The 12,281-nt window shown below is 41.8% G+C and overlaps 1 long non-coding RNA gene across 1 annotated transcript in view; it reads right to left on the reverse strand.

Moving 5' to 3' along the window:
• The window catches only part of LOC132832487 (uncharacterized), a 60,374-nt gene that overhangs the window by 35,813 nt on the left and 12,280 nt on the right, over positions 1 to 12,281 (reverse strand). The gene's annotated exons all lie outside the window — the stretch shown is intronic.

Raw genomic sequence — 12,281 nt, forward strand, 5'->3', positions numbered from 1 at the left:
TAATTTTAGCATTCTTCCAAAAAACATCACCACGAAATATTGTGTACTCAATCCCAAGGAAATTATCCACCAACTTTGTCATCGAAAGAAAACCGGAAGATAATCATTCATCAATTGAGAGGTCAGTTCGAATTATCTTCTTGTACTCTGTATTGTTTTGCATCTGTATTGTAGCAATCATGGAGCAACTTACTACAGATGCTACAATCTCTACTGAAAAGTCTGGAGACCCGAAGCGAGTCAGACAGCTTCCATTGAGAGAAAGAAAGCTAAACTTTCGAGTCTGGATAACTCTTTATGAGAGCTGGTGAAGCGTGGAATGCGCAGCTTTTATACAGTAAGGGGTGTGTTAGAATGCCCAAGGAGAAAGGATTTTGATCGTTCAGATTAAGTGATCGGAATGTGAGAATGTCAGAACAATGGTATGTCGAACTGCCAGACTGGGATTGTCATTCTTAGAGCAGTGTATATACTTTTTGCTTCTTGTCTGCAGAGAGTCAAGGAGGGTACCCACCACCCAGGATAATTAGCAAAAGATAATAAGTGCTGATCTGTGCTTACTTCACGTAATCAAATGCAAGTCTCATTGAAATTTACAAGATTACATGTAGACTCGGGAAGAATATCCCCACCGACTGCGAATATGAAACAATGGAACTTCAAATGGAAGCATACAATGAACGTAAAACGTCTTCATTCGTTAAATTTGTTTTAGTTATTTTCCACACTTGGGAGGGATGGGCGGGAGTGTATTGAGAATTAGGCGTTTGGAGCAAACTGTATAGCGCAATAAAGAACAACTGTTGTGTAACAGATGAGTATAAATTACCGCCAAATGAATGGCAATCATATTATTGCCAACGATTGTTGTTGATTGAACTGTTATTCGTTTATTTGTTCGTAACAAAAAAATTTCTGATGTTCCAAAAACGTTCAGATGTTCCATTAGAGGACAAACTTTAGCGTCAGCCTCCGTAAGAACTGGGCTATGAGAGGCCAAACAAGAAATTCAGAACCGTTTCGAATTCGTTCATTCGGAAACACTGCGCAGATTCTCTGAACGGAATTCGAACTTCTGGGAGAAAAAAATCAACGGCTTTACCAATCCGTACAATTTATCACTAATTAGTTACACCTTTGCAAGAATAGTGTATAACATTTGAAGTGTGAAATATAGGGAATGAAATCTGATCAGCTGTGTGAGGCTATACATTTCTGGTTGTCACTCCTGTACATCACTCGTTCTCTGCCAACTGGCACAATGTGATCTAACATCTAATGTCTCCAATTATTAAGCAAATGCTTAAACTCATTGCAATCAGGATTGTAACATTTCCTTGACCTGGAGGAAGAAGCAAAAATGTAATCATGTAGTTACTTATCACGTCATCTTGACCTTCACCAGACTCTACCATGACAGACTGAAAACAACAACTGCTAGAGATCACAGCGCTTCAGACAGCATCCACGGAGGGGGAACAAGCTAACGTTTCAAGTCAAGTTGACGCTGATGAAACTTTGCTCTCTCTCCATGGATGCTGCCTGACCCGCTGTGATTGCCAGCATTTGTCGTTTTCATTACAGATTCCAGCATCTGCAGTAATTTGTTTCCGCCATGAGAGACTTTCGTGCGAATATGAAAGCAATGAAATGTTTACTTGAGTGGAGTAGTGTTTATGTCAGCCAAGAGTGTGGTGCTGGAAAAGCACGGCACGTCAGGCACCATTCGAGGAACTGGAGAATTAACATTTTGGGCAAAAGCCCTTCATCAGGAATGTGGCCGGGAGCCTCGACAGTGGAGGGGTAAATGGGAGCGGGCTGGGGCTGGGGGGAAGGTAACTGAGAATGTGATATGTAGATGGAGGTGTGGATAATGTTAGTAGGTGAGAGAAGACGCTGGAGCGGCTAGGTGGGAGGGAAGATGGGCAGGTAGGACAGGTCATGAGGGCAGCGTCGAGTTGGAAGATTGGATCGGGATAGTGTTGGGGGTGGGGAAATGAGTAAACTGGTGAAATCCACATTAATACAGTAGGGCCTTTTAAAGATGAGATCCCCTACAGTATGAAAACAGACCCTTCAGCCCAACAAGTCCACACCGACTCTCCGAAGAGGAATCCACCCATTCCTCACCCTCTAACTACCCCGAAGTAATTTGGTAAGACAAGAAGATTAAACATTTTGTGTGTATAACATTCTCTTAGAATGTCATTTGCTACGTCCACTATACAGGTCACAAACCATTGCATTATCCCAGAGAGGCACAGCAAGAGGTGTTCTGACATCAAGAACGTTATTCAGATCAGAATCACAGAAAGTTTATGATACAAGAGAGTGGCTAGTTGAGTGCATCAGCTGAAAAAAAGAGACAACCACCAAATCAATTTCGGAACAACTTTTCCATGGTCAGTGAGTTCCTCAGCTCAGACTATTGTTGGTAACAGTAATGAAAATAATAAATGCTGGAGTTCACATCTGGTCAGATTGCTTTCATGGAGAGAGAGAGAAAACTAAAGTTTCGAGTGGCGATGACTCGTCATTAGAATCTTGGGAAAACTGTTTTAGAAAAGCAGAGGTGAATGCTACGTAAAATACTTAGGGGGATGGCCATGCACTTTCACACATTCTTTGGATGAACGTGTTGGGGAGAAAGCATAGAGGAGACACAGAGAGTTTTAGATTAGATTACTAACAGTGTGGAAATAGGCCCTTCGGCCCAACAAGTCCACATTGACCCGCTCCCACCCAGATCCATTCCCCTACACTTAACACTATGGGCAATTTAGCGTAGCCAATTCACCTAACCTGACCATTTTTGGACTGAGGGAGGAAACCGGAGCACATGGAGGAAACGGAGAGAATGCGCAAACTCCACTTGGAATTGAACGCGTGTCTCTGATGTTGTGAGGCAACAGTGCTAACCACTGTACCACTGTACCACCGTGCCGTCCACGATGTCTCCAAGACGTAGTTCATCTCTATTCAAACAAAAAACCGTGACACTGATGAATCAGATTCTCGAATGCTCCTGAAGCTCAGGGTTCGTGGATTTATTATTTTTTTTATCATGTTGCTGTTAGCTTGTCAGCATGTCCAACGATATTAATCAAAGTACCTCAAACGAGCTACACAACAAATCAGTGATGTTAGTTATCTTTGCCTCTTTAGTTGTACATTCTACTTAATGTTATTCCAATGTCACGGTTAGATGTTTTGTGCTAACTCTTGAAACGATGGTCTTTCTTTCCAGACTAGACTTAATATTTTCCTAATGTCATGAATAGATATGTATTATAAGCTCTGCTACAGAGATTGCCCATTCCAGACTAACCTGTCATGATTGATATTTACTTATTCCATCTATTAAAATAGTATCCTATCTCAAACTGACTATACCAACTACTAATTAGATATTTTAATGTCATGTCCCAAATATTTATGGTCCCAATCCTGTCATAACAACACTTAATTGAGAAACTTGCTTTATTGTTGTTTTATCCTTAACCTTACTCTGCTAATTGGTGTAAGAGTGTGTCTGGACATCACACACATCCGGTGGGATTGAGCCACATAGTCCCAGAAAGAGTGATCATTGCAGAACACACATGGTATCATAAATTTGGAAATAAATGGAAACTGTTCCCTTCGGTGATGTAGCACAAAAGTAAAGATGTAATGAAAGAATAAAAATAAATTAGTGCTAGTGATTCACAAGGAGGAAAAGAAAACATGGGAAAAAGGTGAGGTTTGAGAGACGGTACGGAACACTGATGCGCGAGGGCGCTAGATTTAAAAGCTTCGAACAGGTTTTACCATCACGTATCTTTATTCTTCCCTTCGTGTGTTGTTTTGCCAGGTGTGGCAGTGTATAAATTACTTCAAAATGAAAATGCACCGTGACTCGCATTTGAACCACGGTTGCTGCAGACACAATGTAGAATACTAACCACGACATGATCATGGCGCCACAGAACAAACATTGCACAAGTGTTTTCCTTGGGTTCACTTATGAAACACACCGGCTGGTATGGAAAGATCGCAAATACCCTTTGCTGCATAGAAAAGAGGTGAACAGCGTTTCGCCAGTGCGAACCCACGGGGACCTCAGGAGTTTATGATACTGAGCGAAACCTTTCCCACTCAAAAAAAGCAGTTGAGTGACATCTCCCTGCTCTGGATTCGCTGATGTTTAAGAAGGTTGGACAAATGGCTCAATGTTGTTGCCCAATAATAATATAAGAACAACTATACAACTCATTGTGAACTGGGTGGTGTGTCAGCAGATAAGGGGAATCATAGAGTCACAGAGATCAGGGCAGTGAAGAAGGCTTTTGGCACACTGTCCTTTATCAGCCAGGCCATTGAGTGTAAATATTGGGAAGATATATTGCAGATGTACAGAATGTTGGTGAGGCCGTACTTGGAGAATTGTGATCAGTTTTCGTCATTTCATTACTGGAAGGATATTGGAAGAGCAAAGATATAGGATTGAAAACAAGACCATTCGGTCCATCGAGAACACTCTGCCATTTAGTCATGGCTGATGGGCGTTTCAATTCCACATATCCGCATTCTCCCTGTAGCCCTTATTTCCTTGTAAGATCAAGAATTTATCAACCTCTACCTTGAAAACACCCAAAGTCCCGACCTCCACCATGCTCTGTGACAAAGAATTCCACAGGCTCATCACTCTCTGGATGAATAAATGTTTCCTCATTTCCATTCTAAATTGACCCTCTCTAATCTTAAGGCTGTGCCCACGGGGCCTAGTCTCCCTGTCTAATGGAAACAACTTCCCAGCATCCACCCTTTGTAAGCCATGCATTATCTTCTAAGTTTCTTTGATTTCCCCTCAACCTTCTAAACTCTAATGAATATCATTCCACGATCCTCAGCCTATCATCATATGTTAGGCCTATCATTCCAGGGATCATCCGCATCAATCTCCACTGGGCATGCTCCAGTGCCAGTTAGTCCTTACTGAGGTGTGGGGCCAAAAATTGGACACAGTATTCTAACTATGGCTTTATAAAGTCTCAGAAGCACGTCACTGCTTTTATATTGGTAAGCTGGAAAGACTGCAGAAGAAATTTACAAATCTGTTGTCTGGACTCAATGATCTGAATTATAGGGAGAGGTTGGACGAACTAGGATTTCTTTTTCTTCAGAGCATAGGAGACTGAAGGGGCATCTTGTAGAGGTGTATAAGACCATGAGAGGCATGACTCGAGTGAATGCACTCAGGGTTGGGGAATTGAGGACTAGAGGGGATTAGTTTAAGGTTCAAGAGGGTGGTAGGCACATGGAATAAGCTGACAGTGGAAGTGGTTGAGGCGGGTGCATTAACATTTTGACAAATGCATCGACAGGAAAGGTGTAGATGGTATGGGCTAAGTGCAGGGAAATGGGGTTAGAGTGGATGTATATTTTGGTTGGCATGGACCAGTTTGGGCCAAAGGAGCTGCCTCGATGCTGTTGGACTCTATGACTCTATCTACAGCATATACAAAAAAAAACAACCTTTAGCTCATTCGCTCATCTGCTGGTCAACATCCACCTAACTATTCTTATCCTTTTTACAGTATTTCAGCAATAGCCCAGTATGGCTTGTCATTCCAATTGTATATCCAAATGTGTCATAGGTGTCATGAGCGTTTGTGCCTTTACACACCCTTACAGAGAGTGAGTTCCTGATTTCAACCACTTAGTTGGTGAAAAAGTTTTCTTTTCCTCTTACATCTCCTCTAAACCTCTTGGAACTTACTTTAAATCTATACACCGATGCTGGGGTGGTTGGTGGTGGTAAAAGAATTTCCTGTCTACCCTGCGTATGCCCCGCATAAGTTTATGCATCCCAGTTTTCTTCTTCATCATCTCCAGCCCTCCAATGGAAACTGTACTCTCTTCACAAATAAAACAACTCAGCCCAGGAAATACCCTGCAAAATCCCCTGAATGAAGGAATGATTTATTTATTGCCACAAGTCAAATGTGAAATACGTTGCCATGCTCCAGCACCATTTTGGAAGACAGAAGATAATCTGGGGGCAACATGACTGCTACCATTGCACATGAGGAATATCAGATTGGGGCTACCATGGCACTGCTGATACAACAAGTGCTCCTGCCAATCTCTCAGGAGCCTTATGTACTGTCACTGCTGAAGACCACCGTCCTGCATCTGAAGGCAACTGCCTTCCCTGCTGTCAACAGAGACTGCCTTGCCATTGCTACTATCTTGAAAGCCAATGCCTCTGCCACTGCCTTGAGCGCTGCATTGGTGAGCCCACCAGCACTGATGTCCTTATGCTCGAGTGCCATCTTTTGCCACATTCACTGTCATTGCAAACTCTTTGAGGGCCGACTCACTAAGAGGAGTCACTGGCTGAACATGCCAGGAGACCATGCTCACTCTTGCCCTGTCAACAATGCTGAAAAGTCTTTAAAATCGCAAAAGGTAGAAATCATCTGAGCAAAAGAGAAGAGCAAAAATAAAATGTAAAAGAGAAAGGAGAAAAAATTAGTGCCATTATTCAAGAAGGGTTTCAGAGGGAAACCAGGGAACTGTAGACCAGTCAGCCTAACTTGGTAGGAAAGTTACTTGAATAGATTTTGAGAGATAAGGTGTGCATGCATTTAAAAATACAGGGTTTGATTAGGAACGGTCAGCATGGCTTCTTGTGTTGAAGATCATGTCGCACAAAATTATTAGAGTTGTTTGATGACCAGGAATATTGACGAGGGCAGGATGGTGGATGTAGCCTATATGGGTGTCAGTACAGCCTTCCACATGATAAGCTGCTGTGGGAGGTTATTTCGCGTGGAATCCAGGGGGAGCTAACAAATTGGATACACAATTGGCGCGATGTGTGGTGCAGAGGATAATGGTGGTAGAATGCTTCTTGGACTGGAGATCTGTGACTGGTGGATTGCCTCAGGACTCGGTGCTGGGATAATTGATGTTTCTCATCTATATCAAGATTTGGATGAGAATGTAGAAGGCACAATTTGTAAGTTTGTAGATGACATTGAAATAGGAGGTACTGTGGACAGTAAGGAGGTTTCTGAGAAATTGCAACAGGACCTTGATGATCTGGGAAAGTGAGCTGAGAAATGGCAAATGGAGATTAATATAAATAAGTGTATGGGATCGAATACTGGAAAGTCAAATCAAGGCAGGAGTTTCATGGTGGGGTTTTAAGGAGTGTAATGGAACAGACGGAGCTTGCAGTTTAGGTGAATGGTTCTCTGAAGATGGAGTCACAAGTCGGCAAGGCAGTGAAGAAGGCTTTTGGCACACTGTCCTTCATCAGTCAGTGCATTGAGTATAGGTGTTAGGAAGTTTTGTTGTAATTTTACAGGATGTTGGTGGAGCTGCTCGTGAAGTTTTGTACTGGTTTTGGTCACCTTGCCGTAGAAAGTATGTTATTAAACTGGAAAGTGTGTTGAATAAATTTACAAGGATGTTGGCTGGACTGAAGGGTATGACTGAGGTTGGACCAACTCGGAATTTTTACTTTCGAGTGTAGGAGATTGAGGGGGGGAACTTATCGAGGTCGAGAAGATCATGAGAGGCATGGATAGCGTGAATTCACTCAGTGTTTTTTTCCTCAGGATTGGGGAATCAAGACTGAGAGTGCATCAGTTTAATGTTAGAGGGGAAGGATAAAAGGAAACCAGAGGGTCAACGTTTTTAAACCGAGGGTGGTCAGTATATTGAATGAGCTGCCAGCAGAAGTGTTTTATGTGGGTATATTAACAACAATTCAAAGGCATTTGGACAAAAACATTGACAGGAAAGGTTTAGAATGTATGGACCAAGTGCAGGGAAATGCGGTTTGTGTTCCTGGACCAATTTCAGCCAGAGGGCCTTTCTCTGTCCTGTCAGACCGTATGACTCTGAAAGCAGACAGAAGCTGATGGTCCTGGGCCAGAAGCTCAGGAACAGTGTTATTACTCTGCTATCATCTTGGAAAATTCTGTGCACCCTCTCCAGTGCAATCACATCTCTCCTGTAAATGTGGATTCCAATACTGTATGCAATGCTTTGCTGTCGCTTAATAAACATTTTTCACAATTCCGGCACTTACATTTTCCTGCTGTTAAATTCTGTACCTCAGCTAATAAAGGCAAGTAGCCCATACAGAGTCATGGAATCAGAGAGATGTACAGTATGGAAACAGACACTTAACAGACATTAAAACAGAAAATTCTCCCAGGTTTATCTGCAAGAGAAGAAACTAACCACAATGTAATTGAAGAGAAGTTCGGAGAAATGCTGAGAAATGCACCACTTTATGCTAAGCATGCACATGTTCTTTATTTTGTATGGTGAAGAACATTTACATTACTGACACTCTCCTTTAAATATCCAACTATGGGCCATTTAGCTATATAGAGTCAAATATATTTGATTAAGCAGCTTTATTAATTAATTTAGCAATGTGACGAGGTTGGAGTTTAGTTCCATCAGCAGAAACACAATCCAACTGTCAGAATGTGGTTCAGTTGTGGATGTGAATACCAGCAGTGAAAAAAAGCAAGGTCCATCCTCTGCAATCAGTTGTGAATTTGCTGGTGTTTTAGCAGTTTGGATGACTGAGTAAAACCTTTCCCACATACAGAGCAAGTGAATGGTCTCTCCCCAGTGTGTACTCGCTGGTGCATCTTCAAGTTCGATAAACGTGCAAAGGTTTTCACACAGCCAGAGCATTTGAAAGGTCTCTCATTGGTGTGAATTCGCTGGTGGGTCAACATTTGGAAGGACTGAGAGAACTCCTTCCCACAAATGGAACAAGTGAATGGCTACTCCTCAGTGTGAACCCGCTGGTGAGTCAGGAAGTCTGGTGAATCCCTTCCCACAAATAAAGCAGGTAAAGGGCCTCTCTCTGGTATGGACTCGCTGATGCTTCAGAAGTTTGGATGAACGGATAAGTGTCTTCACACAATAAGAACAACTGTATGGCTTCTCCACGTTGTGAACTTGTTGGTTTGTCAGCAGGTGAGAGGATTGGGTGATTACTTTCTCACAAACGGAGCAGGTGAATCTGCTGGTGTTTCAGCAGGTTAGATGATTCTCTAAAACACTTCCCACATTGCGAGCAGATGAGCGGCCTCTCCCCAGTGTGACTATGTGGATGAATCTCGAGCTGAGACGGGCAGTTGAATCCCTCCACACAACCCCCACATTTTCATGGTCTCTCCATGGTCTGGGTGTCTCTGTGACGCTGTCGGTAGGATGATGAGTTGAAGTCTTGTCCAATGAAATACAAATGTACATTTGTTCCTACTGCAAAGGTTAACATTTTTGTTCATGAATGATAACTAGTCGAAGTTCTTTTCACAGTCAATGCATTGGAACATTTTCAGTCAGGTGTCTGGATCTTGGTGTTATCCCAGTCACATCGATGCTTGAAATGTTTTGGACGGGCAAATGGGGAAAACGTATGTCCTTTCACATTCAAATGCCGAGAATAACCAGGATCTGTTCGTCAAGCAATAATGTCAAATCTGGATATGACATTGCGTTTTGAGTTTTCTGATCTCAACTTTTCCTCTAATGTTCCTGTGAAAAGAGGTTAAAAATAATCACTACTCAACGTACAAAACAGAATTTCAGAACAAGCATGTATAGTTTCTATGGAACGTTCATTCCCCTATTGTTTCCTTAATACTGTAAGTACTCAACCCATACATTTTCTTTTGTCCCTTTGGAGAGATTTCAATCTACCACACTACTCCAAAATTTCTCTGCTCTCTGTCTTTACCCTCTTCTGGCTGAGTTCAACTCTCCAACCCCAGTTGCAAAGTGACAAAAAAGTCAACGAGTCAATGATCACCAGTATGTTGAAACACAGATTGCTCTCTCTCCTATCGTACAAGTTGGCTGCCATTTTTTTGACTCTGCCCTGGTAACAAGAGACCCTGCTGACTCAAACCTGTCTCAATAGGCAAATGTGAGGTTCGGACTTCCATCATGCAACTACAGGTGAATTTCAGTTTTTTCCTCTTCACATTGTCCTCCTTATTCCTTACCAAATATCCTGCAGTTCTTTCCTCTAATCCTGGCACGATTAAGTAATAGGAACAGCTTTTTAATACTTAGCTCATCTAAAACTCTCATAACCTTGTACATCCCTATCATCTCAATACTCAATCTCCTTTGTTCCAATGTCAACTTCTTCAATCTAAACTTCCAATTTCCTATATCTCTGGAACCATCCCAATATAATCACCTATACACCCCTTTTAGACTCCTAAGCTGTGCTGACAAAATTGAATACACTTCCCTTGATCTGGTATAGCTGTAGCTTTCTGAGTGTTCATAATAAATTCACAACTTTTGTTCTCAAAATTTTGACTGGCAGTCTGTGATCAGTGAGTTTCCACAAGGATAAATGCTGGCAACTCTGTTGTCTGAACTACACATAAATAATTTGAAGAAAATATTGATGGCTTGAATAATATCTTTGCAAACAATAGCAAAATTGGTGGAGTTGTGAAGACGAAGGAAGGTTGTTAAAGGATACAGCAAGAAATAGACTAGTTGGTAAGTTGGGCAGCGAAGCAGTCGATGGAGTTTAATGTGAACAAGTGTGATGCCATGTATTTTGAGAGGCTAAATGCACAAAGACAGAAAGTATATTGCAAATGGCAAGTCTCCCAGGAGCATTGATATACAAAGGGATCTTAGGTTGCAAGTCCATAGCTTCCTGAAAGTGGCAACACAAGTGGATATCACGGCAAAGAAGGATACAGTGGAATTAGCTAGTTAAACATGTAGACAACTGGTAAATGAAACGTAATAGAGAAAAAATATAAACTGATGTCTTTTTAAAGAAAGGACAAAGAAAAACAAATTTGACGAAAATGCACAGTTCTAAAGATTGAGGGGGATTAAAAGTATTCTACTTACCAGCATGGTAAATCCTCGAATGTGGTATTACAACTTGGGAAAACCATAAGAAAACACGATGTTTCATTGATAGCGGAATCAACATTGAAGATAGAACTGCACAGCGCAGGAACAGACTCCAGCCTGCCATATATGTGCTGACCATGGTGCCATTCCAAACTGCTTGCACATGCTCCATAACCACTATTCTCCACCTCTTCAGGTGTCTGTCCAAAAGTATTTTCCACATTGTTATTGTATCAACTTCTACTAACTCCCTGGATAGTTCATTCCAGGCATCTAACATTCTTTGTTTAACAAAATCTGCACATTTTAAAACTTACCTCCATCATCTTAAACCTAGGTTCCCTCGGAATTGGCATTTCCCGGCTGGGAAAAAAGACGCTGTCTACACATGCTATCCATAGCTCTCATAATTTTATATACTTCTATCAGGTCCTCCCTCAGCCTCTGATGCTCAAATGAAAACAATCCGTTTGTCCAATCTCTCCTGATGGCTAATATACAGCTTTCGCGACAGTATCCCACCAAATTTCCCCAGCCTTCCTATAAGTGCAGTGTCCACAACTACCCACAATACTCCAAATGTGGCCTAATTCAAGTTTATGCAGTTGATATGTCACTTGAAACCTGTTAATGTCCTGTCCAATGAAGGTAAGTATATCATACATCTGATTTGCACCTTTTCCACTCGTGTTGCCACTTTCAGGAAGCTATGGACATGCAGACCAAGTTTCCTCTTATATTCATGCTCCTAAGCGTTCTGCCATTTGCTGTATACTTAACTCTTGCAATTGATCTCCCACAATACAACCCTACATACATTTTCAGATTAAATTCTGTCTGCCATTTCTCCACTCAAACTTCCAACTTACCTCTGCCCTGCTGTGCATCCTTCCTTACTATCTACTGTAGTGATTGGAACAAGGTCAGTCAAGTGGACTTCAAAGAATTAGTTCCTTTATTGGGGCTGTGAACCTTGTCCGATCAGGGACGCCTGTTTGTGTGTTATTCCCTGGAGGTGGAATATTAAACTGGTATTTACACAACTAGTGTTTGTCACTTTGTTGTCACTACAGCTGGTTTGGAACACTTAAATTGATTCACAATATGCAAACCAGCACCAACCAAACAAACAGATGGTTAAATGGTTACCCAGTTCCATTAAAAGTCGATACCAGTGTGTCTGTATCTGTGTCTGTGGAACCAGTCTTTGCCAAAGTTCACCCTGTATTGCAAACCTTACATTTGTGGTAGAGCCCCAACAAATTAAGACTACAATATTCATTCCGGTCTCTTATGAAAAGCAGTTGGTTCAGTTGCCACAGGTTGATTATAGTAAAAGGCTGAGGCGCATGTCTGGTTTGGTG

Source organism: Hemiscyllium ocellatum, chromosome 35 (genome assembly GCF_020745735.1).
Source record: "Hemiscyllium ocellatum isolate sHemOce1 chromosome 35, sHemOce1.pat.X.cur, whole genome shotgun sequence".
Classification (NCBI taxonomy): Eukaryota; Metazoa; Chordata; class Chondrichthyes; order Orectolobiformes; family Hemiscylliidae; genus Hemiscyllium; species Hemiscyllium ocellatum.